General features: G+C 45.9%; 1 protein-coding gene across 1 annotated transcript in view; it reads left to right on the top strand.

The window, feature by feature from the left end:
- Positions 1-627: 627 nt before the first annotated feature.
- Positions 628-16128, top strand: part of JSRP1 (junctional sarcoplasmic reticulum protein 1) — a 32298-nt gene continuing 16797 nt past the window's right edge. Inside the window, exon 1 of the mRNA XM_043978609.1 lies at positions 628-740. The gene's annotated coding sequence lies outside the window, so the exon portion shown is untranslated. The remainder of the gene's footprint in view (positions 741-16128) is intronic.

The raw sequence follows: 16128 nt of genomic DNA, 5'->3' as shown, positions 1-16128 counted from the left end.
ACACCTGCACACATACAAGTATGCATGCATATGTGAATATACACACATATGTGGAGCATGTGTGTACACATGCCTATGTGGCCGTATACTCATGCATAGATACAGCTAGACACGCAGGCATGTATCTGTGTGTATATGCATGGGCACACGCTCTCATGTAGGCCGATCTAACGGCCTTTAAAATGCCCAGAGCGAACAGAACAGAGTTTAGGAGGCATCACAGTCAGGACAACTTTGAAAATAGTATGCTAAATGTATTAAATTTTAAAAAACAAACTCTATCATAGTGATTTGTGATTTCACACATGCATTTTCTGAATGGAACTGTTCTCTTTTTTTGGTGTTCGTGAAGTTCTTGATCCTTTTTTTAAATAAGGAAGTGGGGGAGGCCATTGGGCTAGAAGCTTTTTGGGTCCTTTCTAGCTTTAGCTCTTTCTGTGCCTCGGTTTCCTTTTCTGTGAAAAGGGGAGGCAGCCGCGAGGGGCGGCTGGCTCGGACGCTCTCCCCAGTCCCTTCCGCGGCTTCTGCGACCGGCCGCTAGGGGGCCTCCCCAGCGAGTCCGCTGGATCTGAACCGACCGAGGAGAAAGAAACCTGATTCCCACGGCCCAGCCAAGCGCTCCCCTCCCCCACTGCACTCCCCCCGCCCCCACCTTCATCGCAGCTGCCTCCACAAACCTGGTGGCCCAGCCCCGCAGCTGCCACCCTCAGGGGATCTGGGGCGTAGCCCGCCCACCTCAGGTAAGCAGAGAAAATCCTGTTTGGGGAGTTCCGCCCTCCGTGACCCTTGGGGAGCCTAGTGAGATATTAACCAGCTCGGATGCAGTCAGGAGGGGCAGGGGGCAAACTCTGTCCCCCTGCCTCTGGAGGTGCATTTGGTGCTTTGCAAATCCTTCTGGGGCTTTACGGGCAGAGAAGACCCAGTGCCCCGAGAGGTAACTCACACTCGCTAAAGAGCCGGGAAGGCCCCCTGGACACTGGCCTGGCGCCCCTGCCGATCGGCCTGACCTACTTTGCAGAGAGATGTGCCTCTCCCCCCCCCCCCCCACTGGCAGCTCAGCACCCACAGCGTAGGGCAGCAGCGCCGGGGAAGCAGCAGCCACTGGACTTGGGGATGAAGTTTCAGGCCTGGCTGCCTACCTTGGGGCAGGGCCCCGGCTTTCAATTCTCTCTTCTGTGAAGTGAGAAACTTGGACTCTGGGGTCTCTAAGAACCCTGTAAGCGCTCGTGGTCTGGGATCCCATGAGAGGCCGATGATTCCTTGTGGATAAAAACATAAAGAGAAGCGTATTTCAGTGGATTGGGAGCGGTTTGCGGGCCGAAAAGAGTCCGCATTAATGGGTTTGATATGAGGGTGCAAGTGGCATCTGCACCTGCCCCAGGGGCGTTCAACATCTTTGTCAATGGTAGTGGGCCCAATCCAATGCAAAATGCATTGAATTGGGACAATTGGAAAGTTCTACACGGGGGTAAAAAACAAAAAACAAAAAAACCACCAGAGTTGGGGATGTAGCTAGGAGGTAGCTGAGGCCACCTAGGGGTCTGATAAAAGCTCTCTCTCTGGTCTCTTCTCAAAAGCACTTACAGACCTTTGACACAAGCTCTTTCCAAACTCTTGTGAGCCAGAAATCTGTGGCTTAATTTTACAGGGTAGTCTGTCTCTGGAAACCTATCCAAGCGCCAACCAGGAAAATGACAGAGTACCTCGGGAGAAGGCAAACTTTAAGTTTTCCCCATATTCACCACGAAGAGATTGAATTGCATATGGTCTTTGAGGTCCCTTCTAAGCTCTTAAAATTCTATGTTTCAAGATCCCTTCTGGCTGACATTCAGTGTTCTCTTCCAGGAGTCTGACTTTCTCAGTTCTGTGTTCTGAAGTACCTTCTAGCTCTGACTTTTTATAAGGAGGATCTACAAAGATGTGGATGATGTGACCCTTAAAATTGCTTGATCAGGGCAACTAGGTGGCTTAGTGGATAAAGCACCACTCCTGGATACAGGAAGACCTGAGTTCAAATCTGACCCCAGACCCTTGACACTAGCTGTGTGACCTTGGGCAAGTCACTTAACCTTCATTGCCCCACCAAAAAGAAGGAAAAAAGAAGGGGCAGCTAGGTGGCTCAGTGGATAAAGCACCAGTCCTGGATTCAAGAGGACCTGAGTTCAAATCTGGCCTCAGACACTCGACACTTATTAGCTGTGTGACCCTGGGCAAGTCACTTAATCCTCATTGCCCCACCAAAAATAAATAAATAAATAAAAATTAATCTGGCAGCATTATTGAAGAATGCATGGGTTCGGGGGTGGGGTGGGGGTGGGGGTCGTCAGCATTAAAGGATAAAGAATTCTACCTTGTAGTTCCTATCCACAAAGGCCTTAGAGTCATACCAAGGGAACAAGACTTAGGGAGATGGAATAGTTAAACAATCATACCAGGCAGGATGTGAGTGGTCTACATAGCCAGTGTTGTCCAAATGTATCAGCAGGAGAAAGAGCCTAATGGGTGGAGGAAGTCCCAAGAGGTTTCATGTAGACCAGCCTTACGTTTGGTCATGAAAGGATGGATAAGATTCTGATAGCTAGAGTAGAGAATAAAAGGGTCCATCGCAAAGGGAGCAGAGAACAGGGGAGCTTAAGACCACTTGAGCATTGGCGTGTCCATGCCATTAGGATGGGCTCAGGCTTGCAGACAGTGGACAAGATGGTCTGTAGCAAATGGAGAAATCCATGTAATGGGTGCAGAGCGGGCTTTGGTCTTCCTTTTCTTCCCCCTTTCTATGAGTTTACAATTGAACAGGGATCAAGTAATTTTTTTTTAAATCCCACCATCTTTATTTTTTTTTTGGCTTTGTTTCTTGTTTCTGGTTTTTTGTGGGGCAATGATGGTTAAGTAACTTGCCCAGGGTCACACAGCTAGTAAGTGTCAAGTGTCTGAGGCTGGATTTGAACTCAGGTCTACCTGAATCAAGGGCCAGTGCTTTATCCACTGAGCAGCCTAACTGCCCAATTTTTAAAAATTAATTAATTTATTGATTTATGGTGCAGATTAATTAATTAATTTTTTTTTTGGCGGGGCAATGGGAGTTAAGTGACTTGCCCAGGGTCACACAGCTAGTAATTGTTAAGCGTCTGAGGCCGGATTTGAACTCAGGTACTCCTGAATCCAGGGCCGGTGCTTTATCCACTGTGCCACCTAGCTGCCCCGCAGATTAATTTTTAAACGAATTTAGTCATGTCACCCCATTCCCCCCAATCTTCAGTAGCTCCCTATTGCCTGCCAAATAAAATTCAAACTACTCTACCTAGAATTCAAAGCTCTCCACCATCGAGGGCCACCCTCCTTACAAACCTTATTCCATATCATTTGTACAAAGACCGCTAGGTGGTGCAGTGGAGTCAGCAAGACCTGAGCTCATTTTGGTTTCAGGCTCCTGTGTGACGGGGGCAAGTCACTTAGTATCTCTCAGCCTCAATTTCCTCATTTGTAAAACGGGGATAACAAATAGGATGAGAATCAATGAGAATTATCTCATTAGCACAGTGCCTGGCACACTGAAGTCGCTTCATAAATGTTTGGTCCCTCTCCTTCCGTGCGCTCTGCTCTGCACTCAGACCAAACTGGATGACTGCCCGAGTAAGGCACACAGCGCTCCCAACCTTTGCTCACCCTTGCCCGCCGGCCTGGAATGGGAGGCCCTTCTCTGCCTTTTGGATTCTGACCCGCCCTTCAAGGCCGGCTCATATGTCACGTCCATAATCTCCCCTCTGACCTCTCTGCCCCAGTCCTTGATCTTGGGCTCTTACTGGGGACCACAGCGAGCTGTGCGCTAGCTTGGCCTGCCCTTGACTCGGAGCCCTGTGGGGGTAGTGTCTATATCCTCCATAGAATCCGTTCCCAGACGGCGGGTGCTTGGTCGGGGTGTAATGTCTGGCCAATGAAATTGAATTGAATTGAGTGCTACGTTGCCCAGCCCTGCCTTCCCTACACTAATAAGCAGGGAAAGAAGGATGAGCCTGGAATGACTAACAGCCAAACACACCGAGAGGTGTTTTCCCCACCTAACTTTGCTTTCATTTTCCTTTGGTGGCCTGTGATTTTCCTACCAGCTCCCTGAACCTGACCTCTAGTGGTAAGAAAGAACGGTCTGTTTGCCAGCTCAGAGCTAGCTATTACCTAAGCAGCCCCTGCAGAGCTGGGGGCCCTAAGAGATGACCGTTTTGGGGGATGGTGGCTTGGCTGGGTCTCTGGTGCTGCTGCCGCCCCTAGGGATGCTTACAGAGATTCTTCCGACCTGTCGTTTGATAGGCTGAATGTAGAGACAGTGTTGGGCTGCTTCCTGAGGGAGTAAGGTCTCCAGAGCCTCCATGACCATTCCAGGCACATCAAGAAGCAGTTAAGTGGGGGCAGCAGTGGATAGAGCACTGGCCCTGGAGTCAGGAGTACCTGAATTCAAATCCGGCTTCAGATGCTTGACACTTACTAGCTGTGTGACCTTGGGCAAGTCACTTAACCCCCACTGCCTCACCAAAAAAAAAAAGAAAGAAAGAAAGAAGCAGTTAAGTGCCTGAGACTTGTAAGGCACTATGCTAGGCACTGGGGAACACAAGGGCAAGATCCGAAGGAGCTTCTGTACTTCTCAGGGAAAATGACACAGTGAACAAAATGTATGCCAAGTTATTGGTGAGCACCAACACCTGTGGGAAACAAATGCTGGGCTGAGTCTCTTTTCTGCTGCCTGACATGGGCTTAGGATAAATCAGACGTTTCTCCTGTGAGAAGCAAAACCAAAGATGGCCAGATAACAGGATAGACATATGGAGGAATCAAGGGACTATTAAAGTTTAGCTCGGCCAACTAGATATCAGGACAGACATACCTCTAAGAAGTAAGGGGAGATAAAATTCTATAGCAGGGAAGTCCATTAGGCATGGCTACTACAGCCCATTGAGCCTGGAATCAGAAAGTCCTGAGTTCCAGTTCTGCCTCATGTAGTGACCAGCTGTGTTAAGCCTCTCTCAGTGGTTCCTTATCACGAAAATGGGGGTGACAATATTAACACCGGCTTCCCAGGGTTATTATGGTGAGGACCAGACAAGACCATATATGTAGAATTGAACTGAATGCTATATGAGTGCTGGCGATGATGGCAATGGTGACAAAAGCAGCAGGCTCCCCAGAATGACTGCCTCTCCAAAACCACGTCTGTACGGAGGATGGGTGCATGAGGAGCTCTACTTCAAAGCTGATGGGGGAGACCTGGGCTGGGGAACTTTTTCCCCTCAAAAGCTGTTACCTCCAAGGGCTGTGCTTTAGGCCCAGGTTGGTGTGTGTGTGTGGGGGGTGGTAACTGATTCTCTCCGCCAGTCACTAAATGTTTCCTGTGTGGTGTCAGTTACCTTTATCTAGTGGCCAGGACTCTATAATCCCTTCAAATTGATTAAGGAATTTCTCACCTTGTGGGAAAACCAGGCACCTCTTCACACTTACTAGAGAGATAAAGTGATAAAGTGATAAAGTGATAAAGATGTGGCATCTATGGCTTGGATAATCAGGAAAGGCATCCCGAAGGATGTGGCCTGGAGCAGAGCCAGTAGGGAGCTCGGGGCTCCATGAGGTAGAGGGGAGAAGGGGACCAAGGCAGGAGTTGGAGGAGTCAAGGAAATGATAACTAAACTGGTCTGACTGAACCACAGAACGTCAGAGAAAGAGTAATGTAGAAATCAGGCTGGAAACAGTAACTGTGTTGTAAAGGGGGATAGAGACTAAACAGGAGTTATTATGCTGTCTAAGGGGCAGGAGGGAGGGAGGCATTGAAGCTAATTCTTTTTTAATGTTTATTTTTTTCTCAATTATATATGAACAAAAATTTTAAGATTTTTTTTTTTGCAGGGCAATGAGGGTCAAGTGACTTGCCCAGGGTCACACAGCTAGTGTCAAGTGTCTGAGGCTGGATTTGAACTCAGGTCCTTCTGAATCCAGGGCTGGTGCTTTATCCACTATGCCACCTAGCTGCCCCTAAGATTCATTTTTTAAAATTTTGAATTCTGGGGCAGCTAGGTGACACAGTGGATAGAGCACCAGCCCTGGATTCAGGAGGAACTGAGTTCAAATCCGGCCTCAGACACTTGACACTTACTAGCTGTGTGACCCTGGGCAAGTCACTTAACCCCAATTGCCTCACTAAAAAAAAATTTAATTCCATATTCTCTCCTTCCCTCCTTCCCTGCACCCCTCCTTGAGAAGGCAAGCCATTTGATATAGATTATACGTGTACAGTTGTCACAGGGGAAATAGGTTAGTTGGTGGGGGTCCTTAGGTATCTCTCTTTAAAGAATTATACCCTATCGCACACAAATCCAATTGGAATAAAATAATCTTTTTTAAGGCACTAGAGAAAGTTGACCAAGAGAGAAGGCCGGACTTCTCTCATGGGGGGATGGTTCAGAGACCTTCTCTGAGATACCTATCTCCTTGAACAGGAGAAAGGTCATAGCTTTTATAGATGACAGATGGTGGAGGGACAGATGGGGTGATCATCTGACTGTGGAAAGTTCCCTTTGGGGGTGGGGGAAGCTGGAATGAGGGGGTGTGGTCCTGACTTCTGGAGTTATCTGTCCCCTTGGTGCTGCTCAGGCAGCAGCCATGCCTAATGGACTTATCTTTCTTGCTTTTCAAGGTATGTCTGTCCTTCAGTTTAGCTGGCCAGTTTAAACTTTGTTTGTTTTGGAGTTTTTGTTTGTTTGTTTTTTGGGGCAATGAGGGTTAAATGACTTGCCCAGGGTCACACAGCTAGTAAGTGTCAAGTGTCTGAGGCCAGATTTGAACTCAGGTACTCCTGACTCCAGGGCCAGTGCTTTATCCACTGCGCCATCTAGCTGCCCCCAGCTAGTTTAAACTTTAATCCTTACCCCATAACATAGTCATACAAAACATTTCCATATTAGCCATATGAAGACTGGAAAAAAACAACACCAAGATTAATAAGGAAAGTTTAAAAAGTATGCTTCAATCTGCATTCAGACTCCATCATTCTGGAAGGAAATGGTGGTGGTTTGGCTTTCCTGGCACAAGACCCCCTTTTCTTCCTCAGGGTTCCTTGCTTGCTTCGATAAGATTTGGCAATTGATTGAATATTTGGAGCAAGGAACAGTGAGGAGTTCAGGATGACTCCTTGTTGCAAACCTTGACATAGGGTATTTAGGAGGAAAACGGGTTTTGGGGAAAAGATGATAATGATTAAAATTTTACTTTGAAACCGCTGGGTTTGAAATGCCTCAAACTTTGAGATAGGCCAAGTTAGTAGGAACAATATTTACTCCACACAGGACAGGATGGTTTTCCCCTAAAAGGCAATGAAATCATTCCTGAGATTTAATTGGTCCAGAGGATTATGGCTCAGACTATAAACCTAGCTTCCTGGTACCCTTAATATAAAAGCTGCACACATAGGGAGTCAAAGGCTCCTCAGGCTTGACACTTCCTACTCCCTGGGTACACCACCATGACAAATGTGGAGGGAAGGAAACTGCTCCAATTGCATCCATGCTGTATTCTTGCTGAATATCCTTTCCATGTTATTGTTCAATAAGCAGTTTGTTCAATGTTAGATTGGGGGAGGGAGGAGAGGGAACAAGCATTTATTAAGCTCCTACTATATGTCAATTACTATGCTAATCACTCTCAGGAGGTAGATGCTGTAATTATCCTTATTTACAGTTAAGGAAACTGAGGCTGTTCAAGGCTATGTGATTCACCCTGAATCACGCAGCTACTAAGTGTCTGAGGCAGGTTTTGTTTTGTTTTCCAAAACAATAAATTTTTACTTGTTCACAGTTAGACATAAGCAACTGCCTTGACATTTTTAGAATGTTCTAATAAGCACAGCAAAACCTTTTGATTCCTATTCTCATTCACTAAGATTGCACTGTTTTCCCTAGCAGTTCACATTGATGGCATTTACTTTGGATTGTTTTTGACGTGCTTACAAGGGTGAGGCAGGGAACAGATTGAACCTTTTTGACAAAAGATGACATTTTTAGATTTGAACTAAAAGCAGTTAAAAAAGAAATGTTGCCACTTTGCCAAAGGATCCCTTTAAACTGCAGGTCCATTCTATTATTCTGAAGTTCTGTGGTTGACATTTACCAAACTAGATTATGTCCTTAGCCAAAAAAAAAAAATTGTTCCTCTATAATCTTCATGGTCCATAGAAAAACAAAGTCTTCCGAAAAGTGATACCCAATTCTTCCTAGTGTAAAACACCTGGTGGTCCTGGGTAAACCCATATTGGAGTCAACACCATATGACCCTGCTATAAGAAAACCCCCTCCTCTCCAAACATGGTGTCTGGATTCAGCCTACAAGGTTCACTTTCTGAGGAAGTTGGTTTTTTTTGGGGGGGGGCAGGCCAATGGGGGTTAAATGACTTGCCCAGGGTCACACAGCTAGTAAGTGTCAAGTGTCTGAGGTTACATTTGAACTCAGGTCCTCCTGAATCCAGTGCAGATACTTTATTCACTGCGCCACCTAGCTGCCCCCCTGAGGAAGTTTTTAACTCAGATCTTTCTGGCTCTATCCATTGTGCTGCCCAGCTGCCTCAATCTATGAGTGTCTCGTCTGATTCCAGTCCCAAGCCTGAAGCACCAAACTGGCCCGTGTCAGGCCTAGCCCAGAACAGATATCCAGGTAAAGATGTCTAACAAACAGTTGGCGATGCAGGACTGGGCTGAGGAGAGAGATGAGAGTTGGATATTTTGGGGGGTTGTTGGCACCAAAAGGCATGCAGAGGTCACCCAAGTGTACGATGGATGATGATTCTGGAAGGGACCTGGAGAAGAATTGATCAGATGACAGAGCAGTGTGAGGCAGACCCGTGGAGATGGGGGCTTCCAGGAAGAAGGGGTGCTCAGCAATGTCAAGGGATGCAGAAAGTCAGGAAGAATGGGGGCTAAGACAAGGCCTTTGTCATGGCTGGAAAAGGAACACAGGTAACCTGGGAGAAAGCCATGCCAGCCAAGAGGTGGGCAGTGGACACATACAGCTTTGTGACCCTGGGCACATCCCTCAGTCTCTCAGCACCCCTGTCAGCTTTATAAGACTGTAGGCTGTGGACCAGTGGGGTATACACTTGTGGGAGGAGTTTCCTCATTGAGAATGTCCTAAATCAGTGAAATCGCAGGTCTGTACCCCCAAAAAAGGAATGAGTAGGAGGTGAGGATTCAGAAATAGGAAATGTAGATAGCTTTTTATAGGAATTTGACTGAAGGAAGGAGAATTATAAGGCAATAACTTGTGAGTTTGGTTGGGTAGAGGAAAGGCTTTTTGTTTTTGTTTTCATTTTTTTTAAGGATGGGGGAGATCTGGACATGTTGATAGGAATCATCGTGGGAACCAGTGGCTGGGAGGGAAAAGTTGAAAATTAAGGAGGCTGGTGGGGCAGGTAGGTGGCGAAATAGATAGAGCACTGGCCCTGGAGTCAGGAGTACCTGAGTTTAAATCCGGCCACAGACACTTGACACTTACTAGCTGTGTGACCCTAGGCAAGTCACTTAACCCCCATTGCCTCACCAAAAAAAAAAAAAAAGAAAGAAAGAAAAAGAAAATTATGAGGCTGGCATGGGGAGGGTTGATGTCAAAATGGCAGGTGACCTGATTGCCCATGGCGGGAAGGCACTGCTCTTCTCATCAGGAATTGGAGGCTGAAGGGTTAGATGAGATAATGCTGCAGTCTAAACCTGGCTGGTTATAGAGGTTTGTATTGTCCCCATGACTCAGTTTCTATTCCAGGGCCAGTTCCAAAGCTGAATTGAGAACTCCCTCATCCTGGGGTTAGGTTAAGAGGGTCTCTTAAGAATCCCCAAGGGGCAGCTAGGTGGTGCAGTGGATAAAGCACCGGCCCTGGAGTCAGGAGTATCTGAGTTCAAATCTGGCCTCAGACACTTGACACTTACTAGCTGTGTGACCCTGGGCAAGTCACTTAACCCCAATTGCCTCACTTAAAAAAAAAAAAAGAATCCCCAAGGCAACCCTGGGCAAATCACATTTGATACCCCAGATAACTCTCTTAAGGTTATAGGTTGCATGTTGTGCACAGTGACAGCAATATTGTTCGATAAAGAACTGTGAATGACTTAACTATTCTAAGTAATACAATGATCCAAGACAATCCCAAAGGACTAATGATGAAGCATACTATCCACCTCCAGAGAAAGAACTGAGATTGAACGAACACAAACTGGAACATGCTATTTTTTACCTTCTTTCATTTTTTTTATTTGAGTCTTATACAAAATGACTAATATGGTAATGTTTTACATAATTGTACATGTATAACCCACATCTGATTGCTTACTGCCTCCAGGAGGGGGCAGAGGGAGAAGGAGAGATAGAATTGGGAACTCAAAACTTTAAATAAAAATGTTTATAATTTTTTTTGCAACAAACATTTATTTTATTTTTCTAGTTACATGTAAGAGTATTTTTCAACATTCATTTTCATAGGATTTAGAGTTCCAAATTTTCTCCCTCCCTCCCTCCCTTTCCTCTCCCCTCCACAAGACAGCAACCAGGTTATATATGTACAATCCTCAAGTGCTCTTTTTATCAGTTCTTTCTATGGGGGTGCATAGTATGCTTCATCATTAGTTCCTTGGGATTGTCTTGGATCATTGTATTGCTGAGAGCAGTTAAGTCATTCACAATTGCTCATTGAACAATACTGCTGTCACTATGCACAATGTCTGCTTATTATTATTTTTAAAAATACTCAAGCATTAAAGAAAAAGATTATAGACTGCAGGACAATTGTCAGTAGGAGTTGGTGGCAGGAATTTCATCACTGGGAATTTCTTATATCAGTGAAATTATAGGTCTGTGCAAAAAAAAAAAAAGAAGTGGGAGTTGAGGAGGTAGAGACATGAAAAGTGGATAATCCCCTAGTGGTGAGGGGTAGATGATGGTGGTAGTCAAGGCGTTTACCCTGCTGGACCCAAGTGTCTTGTCAAGAGCCAGGGGTTTGATGGTTGAATGGGATGAGGCCCTGGGCCGGGGTCAGTCTGGTTAGAGATGGTTGATTTACTCAGCTTTCATTACTAATGAGTGCAGCTGTGTCCCAGAGTCATCTCTAAGGCTGTGTTGATTAATTGCCTGAGGTGGAGGGGGAGGCAGGATCCCTGGAGGGTCTAGGCAAGAGGTGGTGAAAACCTGAACTAGAGTGGCAGCTATGTGAGAGGAGCAAAGGGCATGGATGTGAAAGGTGCCGGGGAGGCAGAATAACAAGATTGGCAACTGATTGGAGACTAGAAGGATCATGGCATCCTCAATGGCAATAGGGAAGTTAGTTAGAAGGGTGGATTGGGGGTAAAAGATCACGAGTTCTGGGGCAGCTAGATGGAGCAGTGGATAGAGCACCAGCCCTGGAGTCAGGAGGACCTGAGTTCAAATTCAGCCTCAGACACTTGACACTTACTAGCTGTGTGACCCTGGGCAAGTCACTTAACCCCAACTGCAAACAAACAAACAAAAAAACCAAGAAGGATGACAACTGAGAAAAGGTCTTTGGATTTAGAGGTTAGGAGATCATTGCTAATCTTGAAAATATTGGTTAAAATGAATGAACAACATAAAGGACTAAACAAGGATAAACTGCTTACACTCTGATATGGGGAGATGATATGCATCCCCTCTGAACCCTGCCATCATCAGGGGTAAGAGAGAGAATCCAATTATACAATGGGACTGTATGGGCTGTGTGACCCTGGGCAAGTCACTTAACCCCAATTGCCTCACTAAAAAAAAAAAAAAACCAAACAACTATTTATACCTCTTTTTGAGGTAGCAAAGAATGGAAATCTGAAGGGGACCCCCTGGGAAAGGGATAAACAATTTACGGTATACAGATGTGAACGAATACTGTTTTGCTGTAAGAAATGATGAAGGAAATGGTTTCAGAGAAACCTGGGAAGATCTGTATGAATTGATGCAAAGTGAAGGGAGCAGAACTAAAGCAATTCCTATAGCAGCAACAATGTAGTTAAAGCAAACAACTTTGAAAGAATTAAGGACTGATCAGCCTAATGATCAATTGCATTTCCAGAGGACTAATGATGAAACAGAATAACCCACCTCCTGAGAGAGGTAAAGGACTGAGTGTGCAGATTAAGACAAATATTTTTTTTTGGACATGGCCAGTGTGGAAATTTGTTTTGATTGCACGTTTGTAATGGGTTTTGTTTTTCTCTTGTTCTCAATTGCAGTGGGCAAGGGAGTTGAGGTAGGAGAGTCAGAAGGCATATTTTTGCTGATTGGAACAGATAAAACATTTATTTAAAAACGATTTATGGGGGCAGCTAGGTGGCACAGTGGATAGAGCACTGGCCCTGGAGTCAGGAGTACCTGAGTTCAAATCTGGCCTCAGACACTTAACACTTACTAGCTGTGTGACCCTAGGCAAGTCACTTAACCCCAATTGCCTCACCAAAACAAAACAAAACAAAACGATTTATAATACTAGGCAAATACTCCTATAACATGCTACAATGGAGTGTGGACTGAATCGGGCAAACTGTTGTGTCATTAAAGCCCTAAATTCACCCCCCCCAAAAAAAAAAATTCCTCCCACCAAAAAAACCCCCAAAACCACCAACAGCTTCAGCAGTAGTGAGTGGTATCTGAAGCTAAGTGATAAGGACTGAAAGGGAAGGCAAGGAGCCTAGACAGCTTTTCCCAGGTGAGCTGTGAGCAGGAAGAGTGATACAGGACAGCTCCAAGGGGCAGAAGAGGCAGGTGAGGGTATTTGAAATGTTGGCAGGCAGCATGGAGGGACTGTGTGGATGGCACTGAGCCATTTTTGTATACTTTGAGGCAGATGGAGACCATGACCTCCTAAGGTTGTCCCTCATACCCTGGGTTGGCCCTGATTGTTAGGAAATTTTACCTGCTGTGAAATCTAAAGCCACCTCCCTCTGTCCTTTGGGCTCCTCACTCCTGATTGTGCTCTCTGGGGCACAGACAAGTGTAATCCCTCTTCCAGGAGACAGCCCTTAAGATTCATAGGGACAGTGTGACCCTGGGCAAGTCACTTAACCCCAATTGCCTCACTAACAAAAAAAATTCATAGGGACAGCTGCCATGTCCCCCCAGGCTGCCCTTATACAGACTGAATATCTCTAGTTCCTTCAACTGATTTCCCAGAATCCAATGCCATCCTTTGGGTGTGCTCTGATTGGCTCAGAGGACAGAGACCCTCCTTGTCCCCTAGCTCTCAAAGCTGAGAGCCCCTGAATGGTGAGGCAGCATTCACTTTATTGGTGATCCTATCCCACAATCCTCCAGAACCACAATTTTAAGATGAACTGCTTTCTAGTCCTGCCTCCTTTCTCATTTCCCATTCCACACTCGAGCTCTCACATAGTATTACTAGACTCAGTTATTTTGGAAATTCTTGTGTTCGGTTGCGTCTGACTTTTTGTGACCTCATTTGGGGTTTTCTTGGCAAAGGTACTGGAGTGGTCTGCTATTTCCTTCTCCAGCTCATTTTACAGATGAAGAAACTGAGGCAAACAGTTAAGTGACTTGCCCAGGGTCACACAGCTAATAAGTGTCTGAGGCCGGATTTTAACTCAGGTCTTCCTGATTCCAAGCCCAACACTCTATCCACTACTCCATCTACTCCATTGTAGAATGAAGTGTGCTTAACTTGGGACTTGAGAGCCCCTCCCATTGTGACCTCTAATGTTAACTTTGGCCTAGATATGAAATCATTTCTGTGCAAATGAAAAGCCTTGGGGAGCTATCTAATAGGAGCAGTAAAACATTAAATAAATATTGGCAATTAATTGTTAGTTTGTTCATCTAAAGTTTTTTATTTTGTTTTTTAATCACCACCACCCCAGTTTAGATGGAAAAATAAGCAATAAAAAGCCATTCATAAGAAGGACAAGCTTCCCATTCTCACCAAGTGTTCAGGGGACCTGTCTCAGGGCAGCAGAGCCTCCCAGTGACTCAGGTTCCAGTGACAAGGACTAAAGCCACAGACAGAACGGCTCCCACCCTTGGAGGGGCTCTGGCTCAGCCTGAGGCTGGTGAGCCCCCTTCCCAAAGACCTCTGATTACTTTTTTAGCAGCCACAACTCATGAGTATGTTCCTACACCTCTTCACCAGCACAGTGCAGAGAGGAGGTTCCCTCCTGTTAACTGAAAACACATTATAGGGGCAGCTAGGTGGCGCAGTGGATAGAGCACCGGCCCTGGAGTCAGGAGGACCTGAGTTCAAATCCAGCCTCAGACACTTGACTCTTATTAGCTGTGTGACCCTGGGCAAGTCACTTAACCCCCATTGCCCTGCAAAAAAAAAAAAAAAAAGAAAACACATTATGGTGGCTTGTCTCTTCTTCCAGTCCCCCCCCCCCCCAGAAGTTTCACCTTAGGTATTCCTTACCCCTGAGTCTAGTTAGTGTTACGAATCAGGGCCAGTAGCATCCCCTGATATTGTTCCTTCTTCCCCTGTCTTGTCACCATGACTGCATCCCCTTGATACTAACTTCAGTGTCCCAAAGGAATTCAGACTCTCAGCCCCTGCCACAAACCTAGCTCTTGAGACTTCATACCCACTGGGAATGTATTTCTTTATTGGGTGGCTGTGTGTTTGTTGCTTGGCACACTGGAAAATGTAAGTGCCCCACCAAAAAAAAAAGCCAAATAAACAGACAAAACACTATAAGCTAACAGGTTGCTCTGTAGGTAGGTACGAAGGAAGGAAGGAAAGAAAGATAGATAGGTAGGTAGGTGTTGGTATGGCCCATGGGGGCTGATGACGGTAATAATAATTGATGGATACTTATATAGTACTTTATGATTTATAAAATTATTTACATTTATCATTTCCTTATACCATTATATGTGGAACAGAAATGTTATACATGAGGTTTTGAATCATAGAATATACAATATTAGAGCTTGGAGGGCCCTTAGAACACAGGAGGTCAGAGCTGGGAGGGCCCTTAGAACACAGGGTGGCAGAGCTGGGAGGGCCCTTAGAACATAGGGTGTCAGAGCTGGGAGGGCCCTTAGAACACAGGATGTCAGGGCTGGGAGGGCCCTTAGAACACAGGATGTCAGAGCTGGGAGGGCCCTTAGAACACAGGAGGTCAGAGCTGAAAGAGCCCTTAGAATACTAAATGTCAGAGCTGGGAGAGCCCTTAGAACCCAGGATGTCAGAGCTGGGAGGGCCCTTAGAACAGGGAATGTCAGGGCTGGGAGGGCCCTTAGAACCCAAGATGTCACAGCTGGGAGGGCCCTTAGAACACAGGAGGTCAGAGCTGGGAGGGCCCTTAGAACACAGGGTGGCAGAGCTGGGAGACCTTTTGAGACCATCTTGGCCAAACTCCTCAATGAACATACAGGAAAGCTGAAGCCCACAAAGGAACAGTGACTTGCTCAAGTTCTGCTTGCCTGCTCCCCAGCTTAGGAAGTCCTTCTTTTTCCTCCCTTTGCTTTTCTAAGTGAGACATGAGAACAGTGAAGATCGAAGGAGGATGAACAGTAAAACCCTCTTGTCATGGTCTCTCCCTCCCCTACTTTGGAAGCCTCTCTCCCACAGAGCTGGGCGTGGGCTATTTTTTCCCCCAAAGCTAATTTTCTGTGCATGTTTTATTTCTTTGCATGTATATTTCCTATTCATCTTTGACATGTACTTTTGCTCTTTTTTTTTTTAAGCTTCTGACCAGCTACTTGATTAAGCTCCCTCCCCTTCCCTTCGGTGTCTGAATTTTTGTGCTAATGTCATTGAGGCAATGTGTTCCTTCATTCAGCAAATATTTTTGAGCATATTGATTAGGTGAGAAGCACTATTCCAGGTACTGTGAAGAATTAATTCAGAGACAAGGTCCCTGCCCTTCCAGTGATTATAGTCTACTCTAAAAGATAAGCCATGGGGGGCAGCTAGATGGGGCAGTGAAGAATGCATCAGTCCTGGATTCAGGAGGACCTGAGTTCAAATCCAGCCTCAGACACTTGACACTTACTAGCTGTGTGACCCTGGGCAAGTCACTTAACCCTCATTGCCCCCCCCCCAAAAAAAAGATAAGCCATGTCTGGTAAGTGGCATTTGAGTAAACCTCAAAGAACAGA

This window comes from Dromiciops gliroides, chromosome 1, assembly GCF_019393635.1.
Source record: "Dromiciops gliroides isolate mDroGli1 chromosome 1, mDroGli1.pri, whole genome shotgun sequence".
NCBI lineage: Eukaryota > Metazoa > Chordata > Mammalia > Microbiotheria > Microbiotheriidae > Dromiciops > Dromiciops gliroides.
This window is presented reverse-complemented; position numbering and strand designations above follow the sequence as displayed.